General features: G+C 41.3%; 1 protein-coding gene across 4 annotated transcripts in view; it reads right to left on the bottom strand.

Moving 5' to 3' along the window:
* The window catches only part of NTM (neurotrimin), a 1,004,227-nt gene that overhangs the window by 265,189 nt on the left and 718,291 nt on the right, over positions 1–20,747 (bottom strand). The window lies entirely within an intron of this gene.

Raw genomic sequence — 20,747 nt, 5'->3', positions numbered from 1 at the left:
GGCAGATGATACATATTAAGTACTTGGAACAGAATCTGGCAATACAGTATTCTGAATATTAGCTATTTTTGTTATTGGTGTCTACATTATCATTATCACCTGTCATAGATGTTGAGAAAACTTTTCCATTGGGTGCAAAGATGAGCTGGATGACTAATTCTCAAAGGTCCTTGTTCTCTAATAATGAGGGCATGGCCTTCAAGCCACATCTCCTCAATTCTCCATCAAAATGCAAGTTTCTTGCACCCTGCAGGCACTATGATGCCATTGGTCCTTCCACCATGCAAGGAGAAAGTGTGTATCTTGGGCAATCTCAGGTCAGGTACCCTTGAGGTTATGGATTTAATCCTAAAGTTGGATTTCTCTTTATTCAAATCCCATTCAGAACTGGCATAATTCTATATGTTTATTCCAAAGGGGGAAAGAGGTTTTGAAAAGGCCTATAGCAAAGACTCATAAGCCATACAGATCAAATAGCTCTTAAAGAACAACATTTTGATGAGTTAAGTATAAAAGAACCAGAAATATATGATTGAATCCCCCTTGATATCTGAATGCATTTAAACATTAAAGGGAAAAGCACTTGCCAGAATGCATGGGAGGCCTTTGCTGAATCTAATACATGTAGTAAAGGAGCTGCAGACATACTGCCCAAATTTATCTGGCTTATTTAAGTGCTGCTTTTTCCCCCACATCTCTTAGGAGAAAGTTTCATATCCCCAGTTTCCCTCTGTTTCTTTTTGCTTTAATGGTGAATTGTTAATTAGAAAGATATTTGTGTACTTTTTTTTAAATTGACTGGTGCTCACCAGCTTAGATCACAGCTTACCCCTGTGATAAGCTGCCATCATCTGCCTAGAGCATCTCAGCAGGAGACTAAGTCCTGATCTTCCCACATGCCAACATTGCACCATCGATTTGCTGAAGGAAGAGGCCCTGGGCAAATGAGAGCAGTGTGATCAGGGCCTGAGCAAGCCTCACCAGCCCATGCAGCCCTCATCTGTCATTCTTTGGAAATAAAATCTATGAACACAGGGCTATACTCAGAGATTAAACTGGATTTACCAGGAAGACGAAATGTTGTTTTACTGGGCATATCTATTTGACCTGCCTGAGTGGGTCCATGGGTGCCTGCAAAGCTGGCAGTGAACACCCCAGGTGGTGATCCCTCAATGGGGAAAGGAATTTTCAGTTCTTTATTTTTTCTCTCCTCCTTTTAATATTTATATTGTTTTATGAATGTTTGATACTTTGCTCAATGTATTAGTATAGCGATACCGAGATTTTTTTATTAATAGATATTCATATATTATGGGTGAAATCAAGCATCTTTTGGTTGTTTGTTTTATTTTATATGCTTCTGTTTTTCTATTGAGGGATGAAAGCAATCAAAAACATTGAAAGAACATTGTCTAGTCAGGAGAGTGTTAGGGTTGGGTAAGGCAGATCTAGGCTTGAATCCTGCTTCTGCCACATACCACTCAGATGACCTTGAACCAGATCCTCAGTCCCTGTGAACTGCCATTTCCTCATTCTTTAAATAAGAATTCTCCTAGCTTTACACAATATATGATATATCTGGGCTTGGCAAATGATCACAATTGTGTTATTTTCCTGTGTTTCCAATTTGAAGGCATGCATTTTCCAAGATGTCTTAACTTTAATTGAAATCTCCCTCCAGTAAATTGTAGCAGCATACATTTCCACCTGCTATTTCAAGTCAGAAAGAGGGTTGAAGATGAAAATGCTTAATTAAGTTTGCCACTCATCACCTTTGTCAATCGATGTTTGTAAAGCTCTTCGTAGGCAAAACTAAATCTGAAATTTCTTCACACTCTTCTTCCGAGGGTCTGGAACAGCTCACCATGTGTCTTTTCATGTCTTATCAGCAAGTCTTATAGGACTGGCTGATCATAATGACTGATATTCCAGTCAGGCTATAAGGGTGGATATTAAATGCTGATTTTGCTCAGCTGAATATGAAGAAGGTAGCTTCATCTTGACAAAGGCTTATAGAAATCCTCTCTGAAATGGATATTAAGGGCAAAGAATTGTAGTCCACCCAGACTCGCTAAAGAATTTCTGTTACGTTTTGGAAAAAAACAAACTTCAAAGCAAATGTGATGGATTATAAAGAGAAGAGCAATAAAAACAACAACAAGAGCAACGTTGAAGGTAAGTTGTGATGCTCAGAGATGAACTTACCAGGTGCAATGGATGTGTCATGATGATGGGAGAGAGTGTTGCTGTGGGGGGAGTGGGGGGCGGGGGCGGTGGGGTTGAATGGGACCTCATATTTTTTTTTAATGTAATTAAAAATAATAATAAATAAATAATTTAAAAAAAAGGAAGGTAAGTTGTGATGAGTGTGTAATGAGGCTTACTGGTTCACAAAAGCCCCTTCCCAAATCATAGTTTCTTTAATCTTCAGTATACCTCTAGGAAGTAGGCATTGTTATTATTTTATAGGTGAGGAAACTGAGGCTGAGGAAGACTGTGCAAGATTCCTTAGAAAAAGGTGGGTGTTCGTCTCAAAGATATGGGCTCACACCCAAATCCCATATTTTTCCACTATAAATAATTTTTTAGCAAATCGCCCCCTTTTCCACAGAACTTCCTGCCAATGGAAGTTGTCTTATTTATGTCTTAGCATTTTTATTTCCCCCTTCCTTACAAGCAGGAAACATAAACCTGATCGTGCTCTAACATGTTGAACATGCCTTTTACAGAGTTGGCCCTGAACAAATATTGTTGGTGGTTATGGTTTCTTTCTCCAACTTTGGACCACAATGGAGGTCAGTAAATACAGCCTGCCTTCCAAATCCCACCGGGCCCCTGTTTTAGCAAGTAAAGTTTTATTAGAAGAGCCATACCTCTTAGATTTCACCTCATCTATGACTACTTTTTTGCTACAAAGGCAGAGTTGAGTAGTTGCAGCAGTGATGGTAGGGGCCACAAAATCTAAAATATTTACCACCAGACTCCACAGAAAAAGTTTGCTGACTCCTAATCCACAAGAGTCCAGCAGAAGCTTCAGATGACGAAAATAAATATTTAGTAAGCACAATTTTAAGTAAAAACAGGTTATAGTTGGAGGACAGCTGTTTCAAAAACAGACACTCATTAAATGGGATTAATGCAGCTATTTAGCATGAAATGTATGGGGTAATCAATATTATTGTGTCTGTGGTTTAAAAAAAAACACAAATGATGAAAGCACGCCATTGACTGTACACCCACCAACACTGTTAGCCTGTACTTTAGTTCAAGTAAATGCCAGGAAAACCAGTTACCCATCACATAAGAAGTACTAGATTTGCAAACAATTCTCACTCATTCCAAGATAGATTGATAAGATCTATGTTGCACTTTGTCTTTTCTTGGTGACTTCTGTCTTTAAGTTCTTGGACTTCTTGAGACTTCCACAGAGAGGGGGACACTGAAAGTCTCAGCCTCTCATCTAAGTACTTGTAAACCTTTCTGGAAAAATGCAAACACATCTTCAGAGAAAATGAATAAACACTTTATTTTTAGATTTCTGTGTAGATTGCAATTATCTATACTCCCCAGGCTAATAATAGCTAGGAAGATCCAGCGCTGTTTGGAGATGACAGGAGCTTTGCTTGAACCTGAGATTTTCAGAAATTCTCTTCTCCCTGAGATGGATGAAATGACCAATAAAAGATAAAATCTGTAAGTACCTCAGAAAATGCAATGTCAACCTGGAAATCTCACTGAAAGGAGATTCTGGGGCTAATGTGAATGGAACTGTTGATGTTGGGGCCACCAAAATACTGTTTTACCTCAGTTTTACCAAGAAGGTTTTCACATTTATTTCTCCTGACTTAGAAATGTACTGAATAGTCTGTATGTGCCTTTAGTTTGGAGTCCATCTTTCAACATCTCTCAACACTTAAAAGCTGGTATTAAACCAATTAGCATCTTACAGTAGATGGCATCTGCAAATCCAGAAAATATATTTTCCTGGGAAACCAAAGAGAATGGGAAGAATACATACTTCATGAAACACTTTCTCTGAAATAAAATCCTTGTCACTGATAAAACAGGGCCAAAATGCCAAGCCCCTTATTTCTGAGACAGACTTCTTCTCCCACCTGTACAGAAATCACTGGGGGCATCCTAAATGTTAGAGCCAGATTCCTCACAAGCTCACTCCAGCATTCCCACTACCAGTCTCTAACTCAGTGGTGGACTTCATTCACACGTGCCCTTTTGCTTCAATAAGCCTACCAAGTTCATTCTAAAGCAAAAAGCAGGAAGCAGACATGGGTCAACTGATAGACCATCCAGCTACCATATGGAGGGTCCAGGGTTCGATCCCCAGGAACTCCTGAGCCATGTGGTGAGCTGGCCCATGCACAGTCCTGCCAAGCACAAGGAGTGCTTGTGCCACGCAGGGGCATCCCTGTGTAGGAGTGCCCCACATGGAAGGAGTGCGCCCCGTTAAGGAGAGCCGCCCTGCGTGAAAAAAGTGCAGCCCACCCAGGAGTGGCGCCGCACACACAGAGAGCTGACACAGCAAGATGACGCAACAAAAAGAGACGCAGTCACCCAGTGCTGCTGAATAATGCAAGCAGATGCAGAAGAACACACAGTAAGTGGACACAGCTGACCATGGGGGGAGGGGGAGGAAGGGGAGAGAAATAAATAAAATAAATCTTAAAAAATAAAATAAAATAAAAAAGTAAAGCAAAAAGGGCCCAGCCTGTGCATCATTTTCCCAGCATGCCATTATCCAGTGGCCTATTGCAAAATTAGTTGAGGGAGAATCTGCCGAGAGATAAATCTTTTCCTGGCGTTTTGAGATTCATTCTCAACCAATTGGAACTGCTGCTGGGTATTGGCCTGATAGCACGCATTCACACCCTGGTGACCCCAAAATACCAGCGCTGAACTGTCCTGGAGAGGGAACCTCTGTGCCTTCTGCAATCTGTGAGTGGACGGTAGAACAAGTGTGCATGTTGGGGTATGGCCATTCAAACCCCATACGGTTTTGTGGCCAGAGCTGAGAGCCGACCGAAAAAACCCCAGAGCTGGGTACAGGAACTGCTGACAGCAAAAAGCCTTGGCTGGGAGGAGCGGTTCCTAACCACAGCATTCCCTTTGGCCTCCAAATGCAACCTTGAGTCACGCCGGAGCCGGGTCTACTGGACAGAGGAATTAATGGACTTTTATTTCAAAACAGAATTGGCCTTAATGGTGAGTGGGGTGTATTTCTGAGTAGGGTTTTGGTCTGCAGTTTGTAAGGATTGCCCCTTAAATCTGTTTCTTTGCTCTTTAAGTGAGCCCATAGTCCTCAAATACCTTTCTGGAAAGAAGGTGAAGCCATTTCTCTTTTACACTATTCATAGCTTGCCTTTTCCAAAGCTCAATTTATTGGAGGAGCCAAGATATTTTGGAATAATTATTACAACTAATGCACTGGATTGTCGGGGCCATTTATATCAGCAGATCATGTCATAAGAATTGCTTCAGCAAGTCACACCACATGCCGATGGATGAATATGTACCATTTTCGAGTTAGATAAACTGGGACCCTGGGAAGATAACTCCCATGCCCAAGTTCTCTGAAATAAATAAAAATATTTTATTTTCATTGGATTCCCTTCATAATTTGAAAAATTCCCATTTTTTGGCTCCCTATGTTTAATACAGACGGACACTTAACTGCAGAATTCTGTTTTCTTATGCAAAAGGAATGAAGCTCAAGAGGTCCCCAGGAGAAGTGGAGCTAGCATATCTCTAATTTGAGCGACTCGTCAGTGGCAGGCAGTGAGCTAGGGAGCCAGACTCCTAAACCTGCCTCATTTTTCAGAAATGACACCATCTTCGGATCTGGCCACGGAGTAACTTTCAGAAAGTGCTTGTCGGAAACTTGTTCTTCTCTCAGAAGCATCCCCAGGAGAAAATGTCTATTCCTCACAACAGTAAAATGAAACACCTCCCCACCCCACACCAGGCACAGACACACTTCAGTGATGAGGATTGCTTCAGTAAAAGCAAGAGCTGGAGACCTATCGAGATAGCGTGGACCTCTCCTGGGGAGGTGGCAACGGGATCTGTGTATACAGCATTTGCTCACTGAAATAGGCCTCCTGTCTTCTGTAAAAACTGGAAAGAAGGATGATAACAAGGAAGATTTATCTGAGTCTGAAAGGAAGTTCTGACATTACCATAATGGCATCTCTCCAGAAAGTCTGTTCTTTCCTTTCCATTCACATCTCCACTTAGTATTTCTCTGAAAATATAGCTAAAGGGAACTATTCTTTCCCCATCACTCACAACAATCAGATTGCCCAAGCTAGCATACATTCCCCCAAAACTTGGGTAATTACATCATCCAACAAAAATACCAGAAACAACAATCACTTTCATGTATATGTGTTTGAGAACCCTTATTGTTCCAAGAGACTTCTAATTGCATGTTTCCTCTGGTATCTACCCCTTACCCCTCCCTACTTCCCTACGGGAGACCAAATAACACAATCAAAGATGATTCTAAAGAGGCTTGTCATATCCTGGGGTTTACAAGGCATGGTATTCAAAAGGCAGTGATGTTAATATTGTTTTACAGTATGCCGACTGCTTGGGGGGTTTGCAGCCATCTGTGTGCATTAACCCCTTTCTAAGTCAGGGGAGGGGCTGGGATTGGCTCATTCATAGAGTTATGCTGCCTGCCTTCCTGTCCTCATGCTTTACCCAGTCACTTACTGGGGCCAGTATCAGCTACTAGAGGGGAATACACGCTAGTGGTATTTGGGGTCATAGGTACCTACTCATTCCGCCCCAAGCCATCCCTGGAGGAACCGCTGTCAGGAGCCATCTGAGTTCTCCGAGTCAACGCAAGCATATCCAACACAGAAGAATTTTATCCAATCCAGAGCTGGGCACTTCTTACGGAGGCTTGCTTTTAATGATGGATACCCTGACTGCCATATAAAATAGGTAACATTTCATTCTTTTAAACCTTGAAACAGTAAAAGTTTTTCAAGCATCAGATGAAAGCTATAGACTACAACTCTAGAAAAAAAATGTGCATGTTCTATCTTTCACACACAAAACATGTAATTCTGGGAGATCCATGAACTCCGTGAAGCTCACCCAGGTTCACCAGCCTCAGGCTAGAACTCATTTTATTAGAAGTTCAATTTTTTTCTAAACAGTTAGCAAACCTTTCCTGTGTTCCCATCCCCTTATTGCCATGTCTAATGGATTTTAATGACTCTTTTTTAATCAAATGATTTCCTCATTGGCATGACGGTGATATCTTTCTACCACAGTATCCAATTCTAATCTGTTCTTCTGTCGAGCACCTACTATAGGCAGTTAAAAGACCCTGAAATTGTCATTCTACATGTTGAGTTAGTCAGCCAACAGGGTGCTGATGCAAAATACCAGAAATCTGTTGGCTTTTATAAAGGGAATTTATTTAGGGTAGAAGCCCACAGTTACTAGGCCATAAAGGATAAGTTACTTCCCTCAGCAAAGTCTGTTGCCACATATTGGAGCAAGATGGCTGATGATGCCTGCCAGGGTTCCGGCTTCCTGGGTTCCTCTCTTGCCAGGGCTCCTTGCTCTCCCGGTTCAACTGCTCTGCTCTTTCCTCAAGGCCAGCTGTAGACTATGAGACTAATGGCTCATCTCTCTTCCTGGGGCCTCTGCTGTGTCTAATGCAGCCTTCTCTGCTCTCTGTGTGTTTACTTCCAGGGTTCCAGGGTCAAAACTCCAACCTCACTTCTCTGTGGTCCATTTCCTCTGGGGTAGGCACTCAACGTCCTACTGATGTGGCCCAGTCAAAGCCTTAATCACTATTTAATCAAGTAAAAGCCAAACCTCTGAATCCAATATAATCTAATATGCCCAGAGAAAAAGACCAGTTCACAAACATAATCCAAAATCTGTTTTTGGAATTCATAAACAATATCAAACTGCTACACATGCCAATTTGGCAAAACTATGATTCTAATTCTTCAAACACTAACCAAGGTGTTGCTGTGAAAGTATTTTGTAGACATGATTAATATTTAAAATCAATTGACTGCAAGTAAAGGAGATTATACTAGGTAATCTGGATGGGCCTGAATCAATCAGTAGAAGGGCTTCATGTAAGAGCAGAACTGAGACATCCAGGAAGAAGGAATTCCACCAATGACTGCAATTTCATTTGTGTTCAATAGTTGTGCCCATCCTTCATGATGGCCTGCCCTATGGATTTGGACTTGCATGGACAGCACCCATAAATGTGAGTCAATTTCTCACATTAAATTCCTTAATATATCTCTTACTGGTTTTGTTTCCCTGAGATCTTGATAGACATGGGTTTTGGAATCAGGAATGGTGAGCTGCTAGAAAAAATACCCCAAAAATGTGTGAGTGGCTTTGGAAATTGGATAATAGGTAGAAGCTGGAAGAATTTTGTGATACATGGTAGAAAAAGTCCAGATCACCTTAAAAAGACTGTTGGAAATGTGGACATTAAAGGCACTTCTGATAAGGGGTCAGAAGAAAGTGAGAAGTATGGTACAGAAAGCATATATTGTCATAAAGAGAATGTTGGTAGAAATATGAATGTTAAAGGTGCTTCTGGTGAGATCTCAGAAGGAAATAGGAACACATTATTAGAAATTGGAGAAAAGGCAAACCTTGTTATAGAGTAGAAGAAAATTTGGCTGAACTGTGTTCTACAGTAGGTAGAAAGCAGAAATTGTAAGCGATGAATTGGGTATTTAGCTGAGGAGATTTATAAGCAAAGTATAGAAGGTATAGTCCAGTTTCTTCTTGCTGTGTACAGTAAAATGGAAAAGGAATGAGATAAATCAAGAAATGAATTGCTAAGCAAAAAAAAAAAAAGGAACCAGCAGTTCATGGGACTTCAGAAATTCGCAGCTTTATCCATATTACAAAAGATGCTAAAGGTAGGATTTCATTATTAGGAAATATTGCTTTTGAGAGAAGGCAAAGTGTAAAGCTACACAACCTTTTTCTAGTGTTGAAGGAATTAGGTGTGAGGCATGTATCCACTCAACCATGCCAGCAGAGGTGAGGAATAGAGATGGGATTTCCCAGGAAAATTCTGAAGAGGGATCTCTTCTCTAGTGACATGGATTCTTGTGACATACTCAGAAGTTCCACAAGAATTTTAAGAATACCTACAGAAACACTGCCACTTTAGCCTCAAAAAATACAGACACAGGATAAAATGAAAGGAGGCTGGCTGATTTAGATGATTCAGATGGTGAGATTTGGGACTTTGGGCTGACACTATTTGATGAGGCTATGGACTTGAGTTGATGCTGTAATACATTAAGGCTTTGGAGGATGTTGCAATGGGATGCTTGCATTTTGCATGGGGGATGGGCATGAATTTAGGGGGTCAGAGAGATGACTAGGGTAGACTAAAAGCAGGACCCCAAGAGATACATATGTCTTAATCCTTAAAACCCATGAATGTTACTTTTTTATGGCAAAAAAAAAACCTGCAAAAACACACAAAACAAAACAACCTTAAAAAGGTAGGGGTGGGTCTTTATGTTAAAATGGGGAGATTATTCTGGATTATCCAGCTTGACCTTAAATGTGATCACATATGTCTTCATAAAATGGAGGCAAAGGGAGATTTTATGACACACAGAGGAGAAGGAGGTGTGAAGATGACGAGAGAGAGATTTGAAGCCGTGGGCATTGAAGACTGGAGTGACACGACCACAAACCAAGGAATGCTAGTAGCCACCAGAAGTCAAAAGAGACTAGGAAGGATTATCCTAAAAACCTTGAGAGAGTGTGCCTCTGCCCAGTAAAACTGATGTTGGACTTCTGGTCTCCAGAACTGTGAGAGGGAATAAAGTACATTGTTTTAAGTCACTAAGCTTGTGACGATTTGTTATAGCAGCAACAGAAAACCAATACAGATCCTATGGAAAACCCAGATGAAAAAGACATGATTTTCCTTAAAAAGCACACACCCCTGGGAAGATGCAGATGAGGACTCAGCTAATTCCAACACAGGCCAGCAACACTAAAGCTTAAGCAAAGTGCAAAGAACTCAGAAGAGGAAATGGTTCTTTGGGTGGAGAGGACTGGGAAAGGACTCGCAGAGAGCAGAATATTGAAGTGACCTTTGAAGAATATGGAGCATCAGAGAAGGTGAAGAGAGGCATTGCAGGAAGGGGGTCAATACGAGTAGAGGCAGAATATGACCAGCATATTCTGGAAAAAAAAAGGCCCTGTTCACTGTGGAGGAGCCATTAGATTTGTGGCGCTGAGAAGGAGCAAAAGGAGGACTAATAGGGAGCAAGAGGTAAAATTAGAAGCCCCAGTAGGCAAACTCTTAAAGGTGTCTAACAATTTTCCTATTGTACTCCATGTGAGACATGAAGAATGATAAAAACATTGAAAAACTTCAGACTAATTCACTACTCCTTTTTACACTGGAAAAAAAAAACTAAGACTTTCCAAGAACACAAAGGTAGAAGCAAAAAAGGTGGTAGAGCAGTGTAGTTAAAGCATGGGTGTTGGCATCAGCTGAACCTGGAATCACAGGCAGCTCCTCATGTACTCATAGTTAAGTAACTGATTCTTCCTGAACTCTGTGTAACCAGGAGAGATAAGGCCATCCTCCACACCTTTTTGTTGGAATGATTGACTGTTTTTACACACCTACCCACATAGCTCCTTGTATGTAAGTACCCAGTAACAATAAGTAAGCAAGTGAGAAAAGTCTGGACTACAACCCGACACTACTATAAAGTGAGAGAATTTTAAGTTCAGGTCAGATTGTGAAGTTCTAAACGACATACCAAGGGTTTGACCTTCATGATAGGAGCTGGAATCCATAGAAAGATCATACAAAATGGAATAATACAATCTTCTGGACGGGACATTTTCTGCAGAAGAAATGTTGAAGAGTCAAAGGTCAGTGAGAACAGAGCCAGGTAGGAATCTCCTGTAACAGTCTAGAAAGGATTAGGGGTCTGTGATTAAGGGTGGGTATCATAGAAATACATATTCATGCATCATGCCTTTTGGATGGGAAGCTACCTTTGAAGAGGCAGAAAAGTGGCCTGGCACAAATGATAAAGTAACATCAGGAACATGATTCATGGTGAAGGGTTGGGGACAACCTAATTATGCAAGGCTACTCCATAAAGGACATCTGATCTTAGGATTTCTGAGGGAGTTGGCTGTGGAATGTTACAATGTTCAAAGGCTAAGAATGCGTGTGATGTTTACAAAGCCTGCCTTTCATGATTCCTTATGATCCAAATGACCAGCTGCATGTGCTTCCCCATTCACCCCACACCCTACATCCCTGTACACAGACACACGAGTGTGAACATGCAGTTCCCCTAACCTCTTCTTTTGAGACCAGAGAGAAATATGTTCTTAGAATTTTAGCATAGACACATATCCTTGCAGATAGGACAATGAATTCATAAAATTGCATTTGATTCCACAACTAAGCAGAAATGCCGCAACTCACATGCAATGAATCACCTCCTGGAAAGCCCATGAAATGCAGTGGTTTATGAAATGTTCATCCATTTCAAAGGATGAGGTAGGATATTCTGACCCACAATCCAAAGTGGTGGTCTCGCAAGCAGCTTCAACTACGGAGAGCAAATGTGTTGACCTGAAGAAAAAGAAAATGGAAGGGCACCTTGGGGTTCGAAGAGTAACGATCTATTAGTCTTCTCAGTCTGCCCCTTTGGCTATTTTTGGGTTTGTTTCCTGCACTCTGTTATCCAGGGCTTTAGTGAGGCTCATTTTAAATCATCCAAAAATTGTGACTTCAAATCCTTTCCCTGAAAGAGATCACTACATTGTAAGGGGCCACGCTGTCAACACTTCATTCCTGACAGTGACCTTGAATTTGTTTTTGCTCACTTCCCAAACGTTACTCACTCTTGTGCTTTTTGGATAATGAAGGATTGTATTTGATATTTACATCCTCTTTCCATTTGGGTAATTAATACCCAAGATCTAAAATTTAGCAAAGATAAGTGTAAATATTTCTAGTGGTTGCTCACCAATCCTATATCCACAAAAGGGCTTGGATCCTGAACCCTAAACTTACAGGCAGTGCATATGTACTCATATGCATTCTGTTTTCTGGAGAGAGTATAGTTTTGCTCGTTTGTTTGTTTTCACCAAATTCTTTTATTTTTATTTTTTACCAGATTCTTAAAAAGGGTGTCTGGATTATTCTGTGCCCTAAACTTGCACACCTTTTTTTTTTTTCAGGCCAAATATGTGAGTTCTAACAGTCTCTGACCTTTTGGAGAGAGGACTAGACTGTTGGAGAGGATGAAGATGCTGAGAGGGAGTGGGTTTAATGCAGTGCAAGTTTGTGCCCTTTCAGGAGAGCTGGTGCAGTGGGCACAGGCTCACTTAAGAGGATTTCTGTGTCCCCTGTGCAAACAAAGCCCAGGGAGGGAGGGAAAGAATCACACTTTAATCCCTCCCTGCTCTCACTTCCAGGAAAGTGAGCCAATGACAGAAGAGAACTTGGAAAAAAGCAATTCCCCCTGCAATCCCAGAAATATTAAAATCATGTTCACTGACTGCAAAGTCCAGCTCAGAAATAATTGAACAATTAGAGCATGAAGACTGTGGGGAGAGAGTTCCTTGGAAGGACACTGTAAAACTGGGGTTCGGCACTGCTTGAGCTCCTCCTCATCTGCTCTGCCCCAGGCGCTCTCTGGCCCTTCCTGTTCTCTTTGATAAAATGAGGAGTTTCACTTACTGACACTGAGGGTTTCTTCTATCCCAACCCTCTGGGGCTATGGTACTTCTGGAAGAATCTCTGCCTTTCAGTGAGTCACTTGGTGTTCTTCCACTCTACCATGGCCACAGAGATGATTTCACTCTACCAACGCCCAAATAGAGGGCTTTTCTGTGATTTCCCCTTAAAATGAGTTTGCAACGCCTAGCACTTTCTGAAATGTCAACAGGGCTCTGTCAGCTGGCTTTCCCTTCTCTCCCAAGAACCCTTTGTTTTTCCTTCCAAAGTCCTTTCCATCTTGCCTCCCAACCACCCTAACAAATGCACAAGAAGCTAAGAGTTTGTGCTACTTTCTATTTCATTGTATAATTCACTCCGTGGAGTTTTTCCTATTCAATAAAGGACTTCATTTCTATTGACTTGAAAGACCACACATTTGAAGTGCAGCCAAAACAAATCAATGTCGCATGAGCCAGATAAATCCTAACCACTCCAAAGAGCTAATCATTCTGAAGTCCTCTCCCCGTTCTACGTTTTGGTTAGGGTTAGTTATTCCCTATGTGATCCCAAGAATATCTAAATGCTAAGTTGCATGTAAAATGTGCATACCCCAAATACTCTTTTGGAGAGAGCAGCCTTTTTAAAATAATCCCTCCCACAGCAAATGTTGCCTTTTTCACTTCCTTCTCCTCCAAGGTACATCATTCTCTTCTACCAAATTCCTGAGCAACTTGATTCTTGGGAAAAGTTCATTTTAAAATGCAAATTAGTTAGACACTCAGAACTGGACCACTGAAGTAGTCCCTGCAGAATGAGTTAGAGGTTTTGTGGGTTTTTTTTTGCTTTTCTGTTTGGAACTTGCTGGTTTAGCACCTGCTAAATCTATTCTTGGCTCTGGTTTGCATGATTGCCCCTCACTTTCCCAAGCTTGAACATATAAAAACAAACAGATAAAAATTACTATGTGACATGTTACTTTTTCATCCTCGGCAGGAGCATCTTCAGGCAGGTTTCCTTTTACTGACCTCAGGATAAATTTTTTTTTTTCCCTTTTTGCACCTGAGGTGGTAAATTAATTCCAGGTGAGGCAAAACCAGATGGCCTCAACTTTCCTGAGTTGATTAAAACAACATTACCTGCTTCAGAATTCTGCCTATCAAACACCATAGTTTGATTTACCATGGTAACATCTCAGCCAGTGGTTTCTGTACTGCTAGAGGAAGATGTTGAATCTACCAATTAAAACTAGCAAATGATACCCCCTATCTGATACACACACACACACTGACATCAGTCTATGCTAAGTGCTTTGTACAGAGCCAGCTGCTGCTGAACAAAAGGAAAATTTAAAAAATCTTTGAAAAATGGAGCTCCTGCTTGGTGACATATAGAATAATAAAACAGGTCGGTAACCCTCCTGGCACCATCTACTGCCACACAAATACAGAAGATGCTTGAACTGTATTATTGCCTTGGGTCTCATGTGACATTCATCTCCACTTGGCAAGGATACCCAATAACATTGGAGGAGGCAATTTTCCCATTTGCAAGTTATCAAATGTCTCCTACGTTGCATATGAATTCAGTCTTCTGTTGTTATCAGCTGCTATTAGATCACCATGTATTTTCACTCTAAAGCTTATAATTCAATACAATTCAATTTATTTCCATTCAGTTCAATCCGATTTAACCTAATTCAATTAAATCAACACACTCATTAACCACATACTCTATTAGGTAGAAACGGTATGAAAATTAGTTAAATCCGACTAGGAACCTAAAACAATTTATTATCCAGGGTTTGAGGGACCTTTATAATTGCAACACAAAGGATGTTAAAAATCAGTGGGTGTAATACGTAAGGTGTTGATAAGGACAGTTAGGTGACTATGACATATCGGCCATTCTATTAAAATGTGCACAGAAAATCTGCCAAAGCTAAGCAAAATATTATTTATGTATGACATGAAATGGCTGATACTGCTGTGAGATGCTTTACTTTCACATTTATTTGCTTCTTAGATTACTAACTTATCTTAATGCATGGCCATCTTGATTTTTGAATAAAAATTGAATGGAGGTTTTTTGAAAGACAAAGGAAAAAGGAAACAGGAACAACTCATACTGCAACACAACTATATCTTCAATGGAGTATTAAGAGTAAAACAAATAAAAATCTAGCAGCATTTTAGTGCGCATTCACAAAATGCCATTTTAAAATCACTTACATCTTCATTATTTCTTCAACATAGCAAAAGTGTTTGCTTTTGCAGATGCTCCAAAACAAACATTCACTTTCCAGACCAATAAAAATAGCAATAGTTTGCAGTTATGACCACTAACAGCATTTGTAGACATGTACGAAACAAAACAGATTAATCACACCATATGATGCAGGCAGTACACTGATTTCTAAATTATTCTGCAGCTTCAGGTCTAGACCCTCACTGAAGGAAAATACTAACAGCCTGCAATTGCAAGAGAGATTGTATATTACTAAATAAATCCAATGTATTACATTATTTCTGCAACTGGAAGTCAAAGTCTGCCTTTGGTTTCCTCTGAACAGTTTCCACCAATAATATGTGACAGGGTGAAATGTTTTCTGCATTACTCCACATTCCTGTATTTACTTTACCTATTTATCAGTAGCAAAAAGCTCTCTTTATCCACCTCACATCAGTGAAGGACCATAGTTCAGATATTACAGTTTTTCTCAATGCCAATATTCCATGAAATGTGCACAAGCACTCCATCCATCACGTTACCATTTAACATAAGGAAATTGTTACTGTAGGATAAATTTGCTTAAGAAAAGAAGATTTCTGAGGACAATGTCTCCTTTCCCTGGACTTTCTCAGGTCATCAGTGCTTAGCACACCAGGTAAAATAAGCCCACCACAAGTTCCACTGTTAGCTGTCTACCAAGAATGAGAAGTACTCAGTGAGCATGACACTTAGATGTAGAAAGAATAGCAGAATAAACACAGAACCCGAATTGCTGGGTAGATTGGAAGGCAAGGCAAATGTCCAAGCCAATGCAATGGTCTTTTTTTTTTTTTTTGAAGATTTATTTATTTATTTATTTCTCTCCCTTACCCCCACCCCCACCCCGGTTGTTTGTTCTCTGTGTCTATTTGCTGCGGCACGGGAATCTGTGTTTCTTTTTGTTGTGTCATCTTGCCACATCAGCTCTCCGTGTGTGCGGCACCATTCCTGGGCAGGCTGCACTTTCCTTCGCGCTGGGCGGCTCTCCTTATGGGGTGCACTCCTTGAGCGTGGGGCTCCCCTATGCGGGGGACACCCCTGTGTGGCAGGGCACTCCTTGCGTGCATCAGCACAGCGCATGGGCCAGCTCCACATGGGTCAAGGAGGCCCAGGGTTTGAACCGCGGACCTGCCATGTGGTAGACGGACGCCCTAACCACTGGGCCAAGTCCACCGCCATGCAATGGTCTTTATCAGGTATTGCACACTGACATCTCAGCCGTGGAGGGGCAATTCTGCCACTGAACCAGGGTCTGCGTCTGATGAAGAGGGAAGTATTGCCTCCTGGATCCACATCCTTAGAGCTAAGGACTTTTCCAGAGTAGCTCCTGAGGAGACTGTGTGGCTCTTGCCTGTGACTCTTGGGTGGTCATACGTATCTGGAGAACAGGCAGGAGGTACTAACCTGGAAACAGCTCACAGTGCCATAGAAGGGGCTCCCGAAGAAGCCAGCAAACAGAGGGGGCCCGCGAGACACTGGGGCTTTTGTCAGGCTGGGGGATTTGCTGGGAATTAATGGGGGCATGAGAATAAACTAGTTCAGAATCTTTGACACAGGTTCCCTGAGGAAATAAACTAGAGCCTCACCTGACAAAGTCTGCAAGGCAGATGGCCGGCTCAGGAATGGGTTCCCAAGGTAACTATTCCTAAAATGCCTGTCCCATTATGTAACTGCAGGCTAGGGTTTTGTAGACATCAACTGACTTAGGAACCAAGGTATGGCTAAAAAATGCATGGGCTGGTAAACAAGATATCTGGATTCTAGTTGACTCAATGCCACCAACTTGCTGGGGAGACCATGCAGCGGATCTGGCCTCCATTTATTTCTTTATCAAATGAGCCTGTTCATCAACTGATATATGCGTGCCAAGGCCTTCCCTGCTCCACTGCTCTATGACTGGAAGAAGGGTGATTATCTGAATGACATCTGCTCAGTGGCAGCAAACTTTTCTCACTGTACCTCCATCATGGAGGTAAGACCCTCGGTGCTGAGCGTGATGGTTACGCTATTGTGTCAACTCGGCCAGGTAATTGTGCCCAGTTGTTTGGTCAAGAAAGTATTGGGCTAATTGTAATACAAGGGCATTTATGAACTTAAGTCATCATTGACTTTACTGCAGTGGTAAATCTTAGATAGCTGATTACAATTACATGAATCAGGGAGATTGCCATCAGCAATGAGTGATGCATTGTCCACTTAGTTGAATGCCTTAAAAGGGGGAAGTGATTCCAGCATTGAGGGAGAATTTCCCAGCTCGTCCTTGGACAGCTAACATCTCCCAGAACTCGTCAAGAACCTCCACTGGACTTTCATTGGAGCTGCTGGTTTGCAGCCTGCCTCCAGAACCTGGACTTGTGCATCCCCATGATCAAGTGACAGACTCTTATAAAATCACATACTATTGACAGATATTTCTTGCTGATTCTGTTTCCCTAGAGAACCCTGACTACTCCACTGAGTCTTGGATGCAGTTATAAGGAGGGCAAGCTCTGAGGAAGAGAAGGTCTAGGAGGACAGGTTCATGAGTCATCTGGCATGTGATTCCAATCTACCAGAGCAGCCTGTGTCTAGGAACCAAGAATTGGACAGGGGTCAAGTCAATGACTGAAAGGAATATTAGAGGTCAAGAACCTGATTCTGGGGTACCTTGACTATGAGGAAGATGGGATGGTCAAACAGGAATGGAAGGAGGTAGAAAGCACAAGCCTGGGATTTTTTCTATTTAAATGTGTGGGTTTTTTAGCCTAGGAAGTATAATTTTATAACTTTGTTAAAGAAGACCTTAAAAAATTGGTACCCCTCATAACACTAACACAATGGTGACCCCCTCATTCTTTTACTATATCATGTTTTCATGATCTCTGTCCCCTGAATTATGAGAAATATTGGCTAATTCCATCCATCCTATAGCAAGTATCTACTGCCCAACTGTCTTTGGTTTGTGATGCACAGATTGGATATGTGTGTGTAGGGTTCAAATATTGTGAATCAGTCCCTGCACTATGAATCCCTTATTTGGTGATGTTTTATGAGTTAGCAGGTCTCAGATTCAGAAAAGAAGACTCTTCTGGTTTCAGATGGCATACTGAAGTCTCCCCTCTCTGCCCAAACACCCTGGCTTTGCCCCAGCCAAATCCACAGAAACTCAGACAAAAGAAACATACCAAAACAAAACAAAACAAAGATCTTAAACTATCCCTGAAAGATATAAATCAGAGGAAAGTAAGAGAAAAAAGTGATGTTCGCAGAGAGAAGGTATAGGTGGGCAAGTTCAGCCACAGAAAGTGCCCGGGCTCAAAGAGAGTGAAGGTCTAGAGAAAGTATGAAGCAGTGTGGGGTAATTTATTCCATCCATACAGGGTACACCTCTACACCACACAGCAAGACCTGGGGTACCAGACACAGGAGAGCCTCTGAACCCAGACCAAGGCTGGTGACTTTGGATTGGGTTAGAGTCCAAACAGCCAGGGCAGGTACACTACCTGATTAGAATATCCCTCCCCTGCTCCATTATCACTGAAAACAGTGTCCATTTCTCCAGCATCACATCCTGACCACCTTCTCCATCAAAATCATACACCAAATTTTAATGGAGATTCAAGGTTACCAAGATGTTTGTTCAATCAAGCATCACCAAATATTTTATAAAGACTAATACTGTGGAAAAATAAATGAACAAACATAATAAAATAGTCCCAAAAAAGAAAAAGAAAAAAAAAACCTCCAGCAGAGGAATCAGAGCTAAAATAATGACAAGAATAGAACTTTATAAGTGGTTTTCATAGCTACAGGAAGAGAAGGAAAAGAGTTTGCATTCATAAACAAGAAGAGGAAATTACAAAATAAGCACAACAGGTAATGAAAAAGGAACAAATTAAGGATCTTTGGAATAAGACACAAACACATCGGGCAATAGTAGTAAGTAATTTGCCAAGTTTTCCTGAGATGAAGTCAAGGAAGATGAGGGGAAAAATAATCCAGTGACAGCAAGAGTTGTTCCTGGTTCTTGAAGACTTTGGATAAGGAAGGAAAAAGAAGTTTTGAAAGGATATAGGAATTTTTTTTTCTTTTTATAATTTACAGTTATTTAATATAAAATGTATGTCTGTTTGAAGCATATAGTAAAATATAGATGCATATAAGGAATAGATTTAATATACTCATCGTCCTGACATTCAATGATAAAAATTTCTAACATGGTGTAAGTTTCCTGGACATCCCTTTTTTTTTTTTAGCATATTTATATTCCTGTAGGAGAAAGTTAAGATTTTTTTCTTACAAATTTATAATATTGTCTCATACAATTAAAAATTCACAAATAATATTTTAGTGATGATAGAACACTGAATATCCCAATTGCTAACATTTATGTATCCCCTTGTAATTGACATTATATATATATATATACACCTGTAAAGATTACTATGTTTTGATTTTCTCTGTTTCATTTTTTGTCTTCATTTTTTTTAATGATACATTAAAAAAATATGAGGTCCTCATATATCCCCCACCCTCCTCACCCCACTCCTCCCCCCTCACCCCACTCTTTCCCCCATAACAACAATCTCCCCCATCATCATGAGACATTCATTGCATTTGGTGAATACATCTCTGAGCACCACTGCACCTCATGGTCAGTGGTCCACACCACAGTCCACACTTTCCCACAGTCCATCCAGTGGACCATGGGAGGACATACAATGTCCAGTAACTGTCCCTGCAGCACCACCCAGGACAACTCCAAGTCCCGAAAACGCCCCCACATCTCATCTCTTCCTCCCACTCCCTACCCCCCAGCAGCCACCATGGTCACTTTCTCCATACCAATGCTACATTTTCTTCAATTGCTAATCACAGTTGTTCATGAATAGAATATCAGTAACTCCACTCTTTTTTTTTAATTCATTTTTTAAAAATATTACATTAAAAAAATATGAGGTCCCATTCAACCCCACTGCCCCCACCCCACTACTACCCCCACAGCAACATTCTCTCCCATCATCATGTCACATCCATTGCATTTGGTAAGTATATCTCTGGGCATCGCTGCACCTCATGGTCAATGGTCCACATCATAGCCCATACTCTCCCACGTTCCATCCAGTGGGCCCTGGGTGGATCTACAATGTCCGGTAATTGTCCCTGAAGCACCACCCAGGACAACTCCAAGTCCCGAAAACACCTCCACATCTCATCTCTTCCTCCCATTCCCCGCACCCAGCAGCCACCATGGCCACTTTTCCCACACCAATGCCACATTTTCTCTGTGGACATTGGATTGGTTGTGTCCATTGCACTTCTATGTCAAGAGGGGGCTTAGATTCCACATGGATACTGGATGCAATCCTCCTGCTTTCAGTTGTAGGCACTCTAGGCTCCATGGTGTGGTGGTTGACATTCTTCAACTCCATGTTAGCTGAGTGGGGTAAGTCCAATAAGTCAGAGTGTAGGAGTTGAAGTCTGTTGAGGTTCAGGGCGTGGCTATCATATTGTCAGTCCAGAGATTCAAATACCAGCTGATGCTGCAACTAGAAAATGACCTTGAATTAAAGGTTCAACGCGGACCAGGAGAATATCCCTGTCTACATATAATAACAGGACTTTAAAATGCTGTTTGACCTAATGTAGGGGGGAAATGGAAAGGAGAAATTAGTTTATATGGCTATGAGTCTCTAAAAAAGAGTCTGGAGGTTGTCAAAAGGATTGCCCTTATGCACACCTGAGCAGAGTCTCAGAG

This window comes from Dasypus novemcinctus, chromosome 27 (genome assembly GCF_030445035.2).
Source record: "Dasypus novemcinctus isolate mDasNov1 chromosome 27, mDasNov1.1.hap2, whole genome shotgun sequence".
NCBI classification, from domain to species: Eukaryota; Metazoa; Chordata; class Mammalia; order Cingulata; family Dasypodidae; genus Dasypus; species Dasypus novemcinctus.
The sequence above is the reverse complement of the archived record's forward strand: the minus strand, read 5'-3'. Positions and strand labels throughout refer to the sequence as shown.